The 14580-nt window shown below is 40.3% G+C and overlaps 1 protein-coding gene across 2 annotated transcripts in view; it reads right to left on the bottom strand.

The window, feature by feature from the left end:
• LOC136432209 (fibrinogen-like protein 1) overlaps positions 1-14580 on the bottom strand; it is a 60507-nt gene that overhangs the window by 34506 nt on the left and 11421 nt on the right. Inside the window, exon 1 of one of the 2 annotated variants that reach the window (XM_066423253.1) lies at positions 6075-6526. The exons of the other annotated variant lie outside the window; for it this stretch is intronic. The gene's annotated coding sequence lies outside the window, so the exon portion shown is untranslated. Of the gene's footprint in view, positions 1-6074; positions 6527-14580 lie in introns of those variants that run through there. 2 annotated transcript variants of the gene reach the window in all.

Raw genomic sequence — 14580 nt, 5'->3', positions numbered from 1 at the left:
AGCTTGTACCATTAATTTTGACGTAATTATCCCGGCACGGATGGCTTCTCGAACTTGCCTGCCGTTACTTCCTTCTTCTTGTCGTACCTTTTCACACCCTCCTGAAAGCAGAGCCCCTATCGCTCGATTCGTTAGCCCCGGTAGACACGGTTCTGGCGACGTTACTGACAGTTGACCATGAATAATTAAAGAGCTATCCTTATTTGGCACAATTTGGCGGTTAATTTGTTATGAACCTAAAGTAACGATGTGAGACGTAACCCGTTGTTTATAGCTTCCCAGTGTCCTTTGCACTTTTGCTCCATATGAGGTTTAGCAAACCCTCTGATTGGCTGAAGCTGTTTTTGTGGCGACGGCGCCAGAACCGTGTCTACCGGGGCTTAAGAGCAGGCCCCCTACACGAGCGAGCCAACGAATCGAGCGATAGGGGTCCTGCTTTTAGGAGGGTGACCTTTCCACTGATGGGACAAGTTTAATTTGCACTGACTGTGTACGTTTGTTTTACACTAATAAAGACAGAGGACATGCTGTCGAAATGTCTGTAGAGAAGATTGCATACCTCATAAAACTATGTTGAAATGACACAAGGAAGCACGAAATATTCCACCATAAAAAAAACCTTTACGTCTTCTCGCCTATCAGATCCTTCTGCAGATTGTCTTCTGTACCATCAATGTGACGCAAAACCGACGCCAACGGCTTATATTCATCGTGACGTGAGGTTTGATAAGATAAGTCCGTTAACACCTTTGCTGGCGTATTATTGGTCCTGTCGGCATTAAAGTGTTCAAAACGACGTCGTCTGTCATCTATGCCTTGTCCTTTCAGTCAACTTACGTTTCTTGGCGTAAGGCACTCGTAAGACAGCCCGGATGGTGTCGACTAGCCGAGTGGTTAGGTTTGCGAACACGGGATAGAGAGGTTATGGGTTCAATTCCTGGCATTCCTAGCTAGACGTTGTGTCCTTGGGAAAGGCACTTAACACTATTTTCCTCACAACGCCTTGGTGTAAAAATGGGTACCCAAGGAAGTAAGGAAGGGGATCTCGAACCAGTTTAGCTCAAATGAACTCAATGAACAGATGAGCTAATCTTCCACTGGCCGTGGCAGAGAGGACAGACGATATGTACAGTATTTACAGGTTCATTGTACCGGGAGCTCTTTTCGACAAGCACAACGAACAGTGGACCACGGCTTAACGTCCCGTCCTAAGGACTGCGACCCTTTCCGGTAGCGTGCATGTCGGGTGAGCGACACAGCCGGGATCGAACCGGGGGCATCTAATTCCAGAGGTAAAATCGCTAACCACTGGACTACGCACGCGACCCAACTTCGGTTTGGGACGTTAAAGGTGGTAAAAGGAAAGGGATTGGCTCCTGAATCATCGATTCATACCGGTACCCTTTCGTATTTAGGCTCACAGTTATAATTTCGCAAATGATTGAGATCGAACCATCATTGTTCTTGATTTACAACTGACAACTGAATACGTTCTTAAGTGGTCTAAATCCCAATGTATTGAATTTCATTCTTGAGCAAATCGACAAATTACAAAGGGTTTTGAATAGATATAAGGTATTAATGTTTGTGTTGTTAACTGTACATTATAAGGAGTTACTGTAGCTCATTAGATTCCAGTACACAGCGAAGATAGTTATGTAACACATTATCAGTCAAATGTAAACATCTTCTAATGTTTTCTATCGCCGTTTTCGCTTCCTAAGTTTATGAAGGTTGTTGTTGTCGCTGAAGTGTTCATAATGAAGGGCACAGACGATATTGTATTTGTATGGAAAGTCCAATCAAACTGATACCTATTATTTATTTGATACCTTTGCAATAAATCCAACGTATGTAATGCTTCAATGGATCGACATTTACGTTGTCTTTTCCTTTAAGCGAACTAAATGCCACGCGGTGCAGACAGCCCAACGTTGTCACATACAACCCCTCGTTAAAGCACTGATCTTCTAGTCGGACAAGTAGATGAAAGTTAAAATTGAACAAAATTGAACATCGTAGGTGCATAAGCAACAGCAGGAACTGAAATGTGGTAGGTCTAATATATTTTGAAACACCCAAACGTCGACCATCAGCAAATGCAACTTTCTGTCAGTGAGCAGTTTGATCCGGTTGGTAAAATCACTGGTGAAAATGTCCTTTGTACACAATCAAACGTTTGGGACCACATCTGTTAGCAGCAACACCTATAGTTGCAGTGCGTAAAGGAACCAATCAGAATTGCCGTGAGTAAAGCGAGAGACGGTCACCGAAACGTCGATCTTGAATAAAACACTTGGTGGTGTATAATGACTCATGCAATCCAATGTTACTAAATAAAATGTTGTAAGGCACATAGTGTACCTACTAATGGTGTTGTACATGTTTTCCTTCCCCAGTCTCTGATGTGAGGACACAATCGTCAACTTTAATTCCTACAATATGGGACGTTTCCTTCCCCCTGCGTCACGCCCTTCCTTTATAGCTCATCCAAAACTCCAAAGGTATTGCTGTCATTAGACATGTTATAACGTACTTTCTTTCCATGCGTTGAGGCGCCATAGATAACACGTTCATTATTCCATCAATCACTCCGAGAGATACCTCCAGTCATGCCGAATTCTATTACACACCTACTTAGACCTAGAGAGAAGCAAGCATTACCCATTGATCCTTAACATTAAGGTCACCACCATCCCTGGTTGGTGTTAGTTCCACCAAAAATGCTAGTGCTAAGGGATCAGAAAGGCTCGTTAGGGGGGCTCCATCTGTCATGAGATTATAACCGTCAGCTCTGCCATCCCCACCTTCTCGCCTAATCATTGTAATCGTCGGGGAGGACGCTTGCAGTGTACGGCACGGTACGCTTCATAACGTTCAGTGAATAACTGTCTTATTTCAAGCTAAGTCTATATCTTCGCAGTTTCCTGTGCCTGACTCTTCAGGTGCATCTGGAGACACGCAGATAAACAGGTGCTGATTGCCACTGCTGGTATGTTAAGCTGTAATCTGCCTCTTACGGATGAAGACAATCCCTTTTCTATACAAGCCTATTAAATCTGCATTTCAGTCGGGTGTGTAATAAGAGCCTGCTTTCACAGGGAGACAAGTCGCTGGAAATGGGTATATTGTTCTCTTGTATGCGGAATTCATGAGTTGGCATTATGTATGAGGAGGCACAGGTAGCGTTGTCTCGGATTTCTCTCCCATTTGAATACGCGACAACGGGTAAAGACTCGTTAAATTGAATGAATGATTGCACACCCTCAAATCCCAACGCAAATTATGAGGAAGCGAAAAGACATACCTCTGGTTGATGATATTCGGGCACGTATATTTCAACCGATTATATACTGTACTTCTCTCTGTGTTTCACGTGTCATGGAAATGTCAAAGATGAATCAATTTTGTGATGTCTTTGTCCTACTTACAGAAAAGAGAGCGGGGCGTTGTTACATATAACCAGTAAAACAAACTTCACCCTATCTAGTACAAAAACCGATATTTTCCGTGTTCTCTTGTCATGCCCAACTACGATATATGTCTATACTATGCTACATATATCAATTTCTTTGCACTGTATTCCAAAAGCGATTCCAAACATCCACACATGACTTTATTGTAACTCGAATACTGTTGTCGATGATATTTTGTAGTTCTAATGGTAGGATAGATAAGCCTTTTGCATTGTATTTTGAAAGTCATACATTGTATTATGGACGATTATCGAGCAATAAAGCTCATACATATATTAGATACGTCCGTATAATTATGCAGCTTGATTGGTCCATAATCATGTTCAATCTCCAAGTTGATAAACGTAAAATGCATTTTTTTCATCGTGAATTCGATCAACGAGCTAAGATTACAACGCATAAAGCGTGAATGCAGACAATAGTACTTTATATTCACTTGGGTATTTTACAAGAAGTGAATTGACAATTGCACGAGTCAATGGTAGCAAGGAAATACGACATGCACTGTTTGATGTTTTAAGACATAAAATGCTTTAGACCTGACATTAAGGATATACGATGACTTCTCGCAGACTAAATGAGGCCCTTAAGCTTAAGTGTTGATGCTACTCTTTAGAACCTGTAGAAAATATTTGTAAGGGGAATGTTCGTGGGGGGTTGATTTCGAGGTAGATGCAAAATACAGTGTTCCCGGTGGTTTTAAGTTCGAGGTAGGAACAAAATGGGTATGTTAGTAGACGACATAACAGAACTTTCGCAGTGGTTTTAAGTTTGCAGTGAAGAGGTCTCCTCTGAAACCGTGAACACTAAGCCACCGCGAACATCACGAAACGATTAACAATCTTTAGAAATTGCACATATCTACTGGAATTTGACAAGGACATATTACATTGTGTATCCTAGAAAAACGACAAGAGTGTAGAAACGCATAAAATATACGATAAAACCAACATATGTCGACGAAACAAGAAGGTCCTAGTTTTCATCTCTTAGTTGAAAGTGGTATCTGGGTTTGTCGATTGATTTTGTTTTACATTATCCGTATTTGTACCTGCATAGCCGGTATAACCGCCCTTCAGCGTAACACACTTCGCTGGCACGTGGCAGCAGCTGCTTATATAACACTGAACGACTTGTCACACCTAACCTTTGCACATCTAGCTACAGGCGTTGTTTAAAGCTATCTAATGAGCATATCTCTACTATATTAGGTGGCAACGAGATCCACTCTACAATAGTTCTAGGGAAAAGTAATTCTTTTTAACACCTAAATTCTGGGTTGATAACTCACTGGTACTTGACAGCACAATTTTTCTTTTGCAACGAAGGTCACTCGGCTAGTAAAGACTCTTCTCGTGGAACTGTCATGGTATATCATTGATGGTTAAAGTGAAAAAACACGTGACTACCATCGATTGACCTACTTTGTACTGAGGGATTTATAACAAAAAGGGGGTTGCGTTCCCGCTGACCAAACTGAGTCCCTAATATGCGTCTTTATGTCATTACACAGTCTGAAATACCGTTAAATGAAGCATCACATTTGCTACACGCCCAATAAATAGAATCGTTCAGGGGTGATTCTTGGAAAGATTAGCAAAGTCTCCCGATCACCTGGTAGGTTAACATCCTAGGCAGTGTCCACGCATAGCGATGCCTCTGTAGTTCAAACTACTAGTAGCCTCACAGTTCAGCTCCTGGTTCAAATCATTTGGTACTAGCAACTTTGAGACCCCTGTTCAATCCTTGGAAGGGCACCCCGGTTGGGGATGTATCCGTCTTTCGGAAGGGATGTAAAATGGGGGTCCGGTGTTTGAGCGTTGCCGCGAGCACGTCAAAGGGGGAGGGCTAGCCACCCTTCCTTGTAAAAATATACCCTGCTACAGAAACAGCAAGAAAATTTGCTGACCTATGTGCTACTTGGCACTACAATGTGAACAACTACGTGTACACCACCAGAAGAGTAAGTAAAACAAGGTCAAGTGATACCTCACACGTTTTACAGAACAAACTCACTACATTTACATCTACACGCAAAACTATTCAGTTGCAGATTTGTTTGAATTAAATTTGCTGGGAATACGAGAAGAAATAAAAATTCCCTGTGAAGTTCGATATCTTTTATAACTGCACTATCGGATGAATGATAAAAAATGACTCCATTCCTGTGATCAGATAGTTCAAGGCGTTTATAGCCTTCAAGTAAGTAAGGTGATATTTCATCCGCAGATTGACCCGAGAAAAGCAATAGCGACGCATTCAAAAAATTGCAAGCAAATAAAAATACTTTGCACTCATCTAGATATAGTGAAGTACCTTAAAGTCAGACCCACGTGGTACTGTAACTGTTACTGGAAGGGGAACGCATCCACCGGGGTTTTCAAATGAATACGAACTACAAAAAGAATCGAGGTGGAGATTCATACCTCTTTGTTGTGTATAAGGTAGAGCCTTCATGTATATGTAACGCTATGATTTTGTTTGCGGTACCGAATTTCTAAATGAAGCAATCTACGGGGCGTGCCTATTCCATGCCAATGTACAGATGAGGACTTTCCCATCGTGCACTAATCAGAGTTAATCGATTTAACAACAGACCTTTCCTGATGATCTTCGTTGTCTTCCCATCTTTAAGACGCAGGGGAACCATTTCTTCTTAACGGATCCTTCCTTATGCCTCCTCCTCCTCCTCCTCACGCAAGTAGTGTGCCGCGGCAGCTTCCAATCCGGCTGCACCCACCACCAGATAACGACTTCTCACAGCACCAGCCGAATCTACCGACGCCCCGCATATCCTTTAGTAAACATAACCTAAGGCTTCTCGGTGTCTCTTCCAATCGACTGATGCACCGGTGGGTTCAGCAAGATTGGTTTGTCCCGCCCACGCGGCAGCTATTGATGACAGCGGGCTGCGAAGCGGATTCAAGTACATTAACATTTCTTCCCCTCTCCTGTCGTCTGCGGCCATATGTTACAGGACATACAGGACAGCTCTTGACTGGCAGGATAACATAATCACCTAAGGAACATCGATACCATAATAGCTGTTGTCGGTGGCATATATATTCAGCCAGTAATGACGCCCATGATGCCTACTGTCAAAGGGAGAAGATCACGCGGTGTTCTTTGTGAAATAAAGATAAATGGTTTTAGCATTAAGAGTAAAGTGCAGGGGTTCATTTTTTGTGAACGAGGCACTTAACTACTGCTACTCATCTTGCCTAGATGGCTGATATGACAGAAAAATGTTAACAAAATGAAATATTTGAAAGTCATTCCCCGGTAGATTGTGACACCGTTATCACAGTTAAAAACCTATGGAAATACAGTAAGTATTCCATTAATCCAGTGGCGGTGTCGAAGTGAACGGTGAATTGAAATATATCTATGTGCTGGCGAAATCTACTCCGTGAGATTGTCACAACGAACCAAATATAATATGAGTCATGCCGCAAAATATGTGGTGGTAAAACTGTCAACAAGAGACCTGCGCGATCATTACTGGTGTGGCCTACCATCCGTGAAAGTCAAGTGCTATGTCTAGTAAAAAAGGAGATAACGCTCCCAGTCGGAAAATGCAAACTGTTAAATATGCAGTTATACATTCTATAATAACTCATTTTTCACTAGAGACCGCGACTGCGACCGCTGAGCAAAAAGAGATTTGACATATCGTTTAACGAATTTCATGAATAAAGAACGGATTTTGTTTTACGATTTGTGTGTTTTGTGTTGTGTTGTGTCTATTGTTACACAAAATGCATTTTGAACGTTGCACGCTTGCTCAGCGATCGCCGTCTGGTAGAAATGGGGCTTTCAACTCTCGATGAAGCGACATCTCGTCAGTGCTCAAATTGATAGTGAATACGGAACGCTTTGGCAATCATCATAATTCTGTAGCGTTATGATAAAACTCAAACTCATTTGTATCCCATTACCATCCTAAGCTGCTTCTTAAGATCGTGTACTTCTACCCATCCCCTTTTAACTGATAGTTATCTGTATATATTGCTCCTGTGAACAGATGCGGTTCTGCTCTGCCATGGCACCAGTAACCCATAACTACCACAGAGCCTGTGCTCCGATAATGATTCTATCGAACTACATGGACGGAATGCAAGTTATTAGTACCGTTGGCTGAAACAAGACCTGTTCTTCTCTTTTCCATTATGACAGAGCACTTCACAGTCGGCGATGAATAAACAATGATGCTAAAAGTGGGATCTGGTGTGATGTATTTCGCTCGCTCTTGCGGGAGAAATCTATTGATAATGAATAATGGGAGGATAATTAGCGTTACAGGCGAAGGCTTCAAATTGCGTTATGAATGTATCGAGTGGGGCGAGCTCTGCTCAGCTAAGCATAGAGCACGTAATACTCTAGTGATAGTTTCTCATTTTCGCTGGAATCCAGTTTAATTACTAGTTTATCATATAATTACCAACAATTATGGATTACGTGAAACACCATATGCGAACTGAATAATGAATGTATTAGAGCTGTGAAATATTCGTCATAAGGTGATGTACCGAGCGCCATTTTGCTAACGTTTGGAATTTTGTTTTACTGACATCATAGTACTCCCAGTTGGGGTCCTCACTTCGTCTCCCCTAGGAACCTACAATCTGGACATTGCCAAAACATAATTGCGCTATTAGATCCGCTCCGTTCTCTTAATGGACTTTCCTGAGTACAAACGCTGAGTGAGCCCCGGATAATTACGACCCTTTTTTGTTACCAAAACTTCCACGTTCAAACGGATGTGTAGGTTCGAATATCCCAGTGCCCGGCAGTACAGACGATTTGTTAATCCTACCCTGGTCCCCGGGCTCCAAAAGCCGCAAAAGAGATAATTTGCTCTGGGCATACCTCGTGGTTATGGTCTAACATTCAAATTCTAAGGCAAACGCGATTACGCCAAATCATCGCAATCAGGACCCTAGCTATAACTTTGCTACGGATGTGCATGGCATGGCAATAAAGGCACACTCATTTATCAGGCGTTGGCTTACACAGACAGTGTGCAATTTCATTTTGCGATGAGTGTCTTTTACAGGGTTCTACTCTTTGTCTTCGATACTGGTGGCGAATGTTTCCATTTACCATATGGTTATGTGCTAAACTCTTACGGCAGTGGAGTCCCAATCTCCCTAATGGTGGGACCTGATGAACCAGACTTTGGTTACGTGAGGGGAATCCGTGAGGCTTTTTTGGTGGAAGGAAAAGGGTAAAAGGGATTTTCTTTAAGTCTCTACCATCAGTGTCTTCATACGCGGGTAGTTAAATCTTCCAGGTCGGTTCACCCCCAAGTGATTGTTGAAGACGCTGGGATGTATACAGCAGTCTTCTTCTTATAGATGGTGTATACGACCTCATTCACGTTCTTTTCATAATTGGACAAGGCAGAGGTCAAGGTGTGTGATAAGGATGCAACGACGCATGAGTCTTGGCGTTTCAGAGGGACTCAAGTACACATTTTAATCCCCGTAACTCGTCGATGTAATGAGGTCAGATCTTTAGAAGTATATTCTAACCACATGGATGAAATGGTTGCTTTTGTATAGAAACTTGTAGGTTGGTCTGTTGAGTTTTTGAATATGCATAGGAATGAAAACCATCTAGGTAGAAATAGCGAGAAAAAACCTTACCCACGGATTTAAAATATTTATTGACGCATCAAAAAGTAGTGACTCTACTACAATCTACAAAAATAGAAAAACTAAATAATTCTTGGCATTCTACCTACTATCTAATTCTACTTTTCTACATATTCTTGTAGAAAACAATCTGTAATACATTTATCTTGTTTGCATCGTGTCTTTTAAAATTTAAATATGAAAAGATACAATGTATTACGATAAACACTATATCCAGAGCTTCCTGTGAGAAAGTGAAATTGAGTAACATAATTTGAGAACTAAAAATATACATGCATAGTTTTGTTTAGTTCGGAAATGTCCATCGGAGAGTTGGGTGGAACACAGTCAACAACTTGACATCACAAAACAAGCGAGCCCAAACCTTTCCAGTGCCTTAGAAATGCACTATAATTCTAACGCAGTCATATCGCTGGATTAGATTAGATAAAAAAAGTATGATAGTCACGCGTACGTATCGGTGTGTAGCCAAGCATGCAACAAACCGCATCTAGCCAGATGTCAGAATAGAGAGAGTGATTAGGAATTATTATAGCTATGTCATGATAGTGACCGGCTATTATAGTCGGTACATATTTTGTCTCTCACTGGCAATCCGACTGTTCTTTTTTTGACACGTCGGATAATATGCACACCCTAAACGTGACTCTTTGACTGGGTTTCAAATCATAAATCCACGGGGCTTAGTTATACGTGCATCCTAATTTTCCGCAAAGCATTAAAGAGGTATAGTAAGCCTCCGTTAATTGACAAGCTCACTTTTCGAATGCACAGGTTATTACAACCATGTTCTCTCGCATAATCATTTTGTAATTAGTACCCTGATAGAGATAGCCTTGTTGTTTTGGGTATATCAGAAGTGGAGCATGTTTGAATCATGGTTCCATTAGTTGAAACCATTAGCCTGATTGTTTTCTTGACCCAAGAGAGATGGAGACCGTAGATGTTAAAGTTTCATAAGGTGAATTTACAGCAGCTAAGTCGTCGCAATCAGTTATAAAATTGAATTGAAGGTGATACGATGAGTTTATTGGAGAGAATGGCTTCTAAATCGTAAAGAATTCTAGACATGCCGTCGGTGAAAAGGTTGGAATTATTACCCATTAACACATAGACAAACGTATAGCACTGGAAACCAATTTCGATATAAAATCAAGAAGAGCCAATTGCTTTTGTAAAGGCGCCAGAAAGTGCTATAGGCTCCACAACCCTCATGACGATAGATATGAAGGGACAAAAGGAGGTTAACGATTCACATATATAGTTAATGATTAACAACCATAACTTCACAAAAATCTAGATTAAAAACAAAATAGCTAACGATCCCACATTAGGTAGAGTGCTTTTTGTAATAGTTTTGGTCATATATCCAAAGGTTCTCTTACGTACCCTGCATTGTATTTTACTTGTGTATTATATAATTGTTCCCGGTATAATCATATACTACATACTATGGCCCGATGGAAGAAAATATAAAGAAGAGCTGTATCTAACAAGAATAACCGGGAAGGGGCATCCCTCTGTCATGCATGTGAAAGGCGTTCCACTCAGAAAGCAACTAATTGACCTTTTGTCAATGTCTATACTCAGACTATATGTAGTAACGTCCAGTTCGTTTGAATTACAATGACAATTGAACACACCCACCCAAAACAATACGATACAAACAGAAAACCTAAAACACATTTATGAGACATTTTAGTAGAAGCAAAATATACGTCAGATTAATGTCATCACGACAAAACATAAATCTTGAATATTTGAAGAGCCATATGCCGAGACACGTTTCCTACTCAGGCTGTGCCGCGGTACACAGTAGATTATTATCTTATCTTATACAATATACAGATTTACCTTTTAACGCTAACGATCACAGTGGGACTCTAACGAGGTACGTGGAATTAAAGAGCAATTAGCAGAAACTATTAAATGAGATTAACGACTACATTTGTTGTATATATACATATGCTACCCTTTGTTCATGTTGGTGTATTTTGAGTTATGTTGATTTATCTGTACTACTATCCATGTATTTATGATTGATTTATCAACATGTTTATTTTAGTTGACCTTTGTTGTTATTATCATATCAAATTATGTTTTCTATGTTATCATATGTCAGAATTTTTGAAAAATGCCAACAGGCGACGAGTATATCCTGGTGAAACAAATAAAATGAAATGAAATATGAAGCATACCTTGAACGATATTTCATGCAACATGCTTAAAGTACTGTATCAATTTATGTCATGTTATGTCCTTAATCTTTTATGTTCTTCAATTTGCGTGTATGGTATTTTATGTTCAAGTTTATGATTTTTTCTTGTTAGTTAGTTAAAAAGTACATTGTGGCAGTTGACAAATGCCAATGTTAGCAGAACGTTGTTTGATTAAATATCTCGTCAGTAAAGTCGTCAATAGCGAGATGAAGATCGATATCATAGAGGTTAAAGCGAATAGGTTCTCGTTCCATATGCGTATGTTTACCGCAATAACCATCCATTCTTGTGATGTCGCTGTCTCAATGTCAAGTTCACTGTATTTCCTGTGGGAATGGTGTCAATCGTGCATCAATAAAGCAACTGAAGAGAAATGATACAGTTCTATCCAATCGTATGCTAGGAAAGTGTGTTTTTCACTAGATGGCGACCGCTAAGTAACCGCCCAGTGACTAAAATTAGATTTTTTTGACCCTTGAATTATCACTGGAATATGATGCAAGCGCTAAAAGTATTGTTTAAGCCACAACAAAACAACTAAGCAATAAATGCGTTCGTTAGCCCCCCCTTAAAATTCGCGATTAAATAGCGCTGCGACCGTACAACAACCAAAATTGAATTTGTGTAACCCTTTATCATGATTTCATAATATGGTGCAAAGTGTAAAAGCATGACATAAAAGACAACAAAACAAACAAAATGTAAATCAAATTCGCTAAACGATCCGTCAAATCGTGCAGTGGTCGCAGCGTGATCGCAACCTCTTGTGGTAAGGTAGAGTACTTCCATATTCTGCCACTGCCAAAGCTCGATAGCTCCCGATGGAAAGATATCGGATCGCTTGCACTCAAATCTAAAAGAATTACTTCCGTCGGCACTTCACAAGCAAATGTCAAGGTACTTAAAGTTGTCAAGATAGTAGCAGCACTAACATTTCCCAAGGATATCCACACTTCTTATCATACATACCCTTACCCATAGCATGTGTACACCCGTACGGAAATCTTTAAATCACAATAGTGCAAAATAAAAGACACCCTGGCTCTTTAACGGCATTTGATCCCCATAATTACATAGACATCGGGCATACAGTACAGGGCGTTTCGTTGCACTTGATTGGGCGGATATTTAAAGAATGCACGTATACACTGTATCCTAGCTTTTCACTAGTTAATGTCATGCCCAAAGGGGCCAAAATGGAAGGAAGTTCGGAATCTTGATTCATTTGAATAACAAAATGAGACTTACAACAGTATATGGATCTTTAAGCGCGTAAAATATGAAAAAAATGAAAATATTAAAATTACATCACCACAGCACAAACTAGTCCCAAATAAATTAGGTCAAGCATGTTTCAAAATTGTAATAAAAAGTTAAGACTCACTTTTTGCAGGAAAAGAGAGCAACGCAGTCCTTTTTGAAAGACATGCAAGGCAATGGATTTCATATTCCCCACTGTATTGACCTCATCCATTAAGGGAAGACCAATTGAGAATGCCAACCCTTGGTGTCTTAGTCGAAAGACCTTGGCCTTATCAAAGCCATATGGCGATGTGACTTCGTCAGCGTGAAAGCTAAATGCTAGTACGAAAGTAGTATGGATATGCCCTTAGTGTTATGAACTGTGAATGCCTATTACGCGTCTGAATATGCATTTTGCTTTGAAACTGTATTATCCATTCATACGTATTTCCTAGAACTTAATACATAATTCGTATTTTCCTTCAACCATCGTAGAGTTGCATTCGCTATCACCAAGTAGAGTAGGGCCATCTGCGCTGGATAGCTTAAAATAACGCTTGCAGCTAGTTGTGCAAAAATGTAGGTGTGACAGGTCGTTCAGTGTGATATAACCAGTCGCTTCCGCGCCGCGTGCCTGCGAAGCTGGTGTTGTACGCCAAATGGGTGGCTATACTGACTATACAAATACAGATAGAGACGAAAACAGATACCGTTTGAAAAGGTCGAATATGCATTGCTCAAGGGGGGAGTTCAGATACTATTGAATCATATCAATCAAACAGCATTTATTGAACTTCGAATACATCATTTTCAAAATAATCCCAAAACTGGATGTGAAAAACAGATTTTTTTTCAAAATTCTATACTTACTATACATCATTCGCTATGTGCCAGTAGGGGGCTATTATGTTGTTGCTAATGAAATAGACACCTATAGAGAAACAAGAATATGAAAATATACTATCGAAGATTAAACTAGGAATTGGATGCACAATATATTCTTCTTGCTATAGAGCGTTTTTGTTGGATAGTGAAGCAGTGTAGTTTGTGAATAATTCATGCTTCTCCCGCTGTGTTCATGTCTTTCCTCCTGTGTTTCAATATAGACAACTTGACTCCGGAGAGGCTATTCTACACTTGAACAGTTTCAAATCAATCGTCCTTGCAAAAAACATTCTAGCCACTTTTCTGCACTTATAACCACGATTCAACTAGCTGCGCTGCGACTGAGTAATTTGACAGAGCGTTTGACGACCTTCATAGATAAAATCGAAACTTTCTACGCCTTCTATGATTTGTTGTCTTTTTCAATCATATCATTACATTTTCCTCTTTATATTCCAGTTATGAAGTCAAGGCTTACATGAATCCAGTTTAGCTCACAGTGCGATCGCTGTTTAGTTGAACGGCGACCTTACAAATAGTAAGAGCAGTCGTTTTAGTGGTGCTCATTCTTCGGCAATCCACTACCTTTAGAACGTTCCCTCGTAAAATATTGGTATTTTAGCCCATTGCACCTGGTATTGCGCTGATTTTCAGCTTGCAATGTCCTAGTTCTATTGGGATACCGAATGATCCATCGTATGTAATGCGCTTCCGTTTTCATATTGTCCAGTACCGCATTGCAAAATGGCAGTTCCTCCAGTTTAACGGCGTTCTTCATCACATATAGCCTTTTTTTAGACCCACTTTAGTTTCTGAATGCTTGGGCTTGGCTACATCTTTTCAGCAAGAAGATGCCGTGAACTCTTATGATTACCAGGGGTGATCAATAAGTTCAGGGCATCAACCAAAAAATGAGGTAGATAATCATATAGTGTGAAGTATTGTATCGTACATGTATACACAAAATTCCAAATCATCGTGGTTATTACTTTCCAGTCGACGTCCTTTTCAAAATCATTAGGTAAGTGGCGAGAGAAAAACAAGGGTTAACTGTGATCAGAGCTGTTTGGGTTGAGATCCTTATGATACAATGAACCATTA

Source organism: Branchiostoma lanceolatum, chromosome 4 (genome assembly GCF_035083965.1).
Source record: "Branchiostoma lanceolatum isolate klBraLanc5 chromosome 4, klBraLanc5.hap2, whole genome shotgun sequence".
NCBI classification, from domain to species: Eukaryota; Metazoa; Chordata; class Leptocardii; order Amphioxiformes; family Branchiostomatidae; genus Branchiostoma; species Branchiostoma lanceolatum.
Note: the sequence above shows the minus strand (reverse complement) of the source record. Positions and strands in the feature narration are given on the sequence as shown.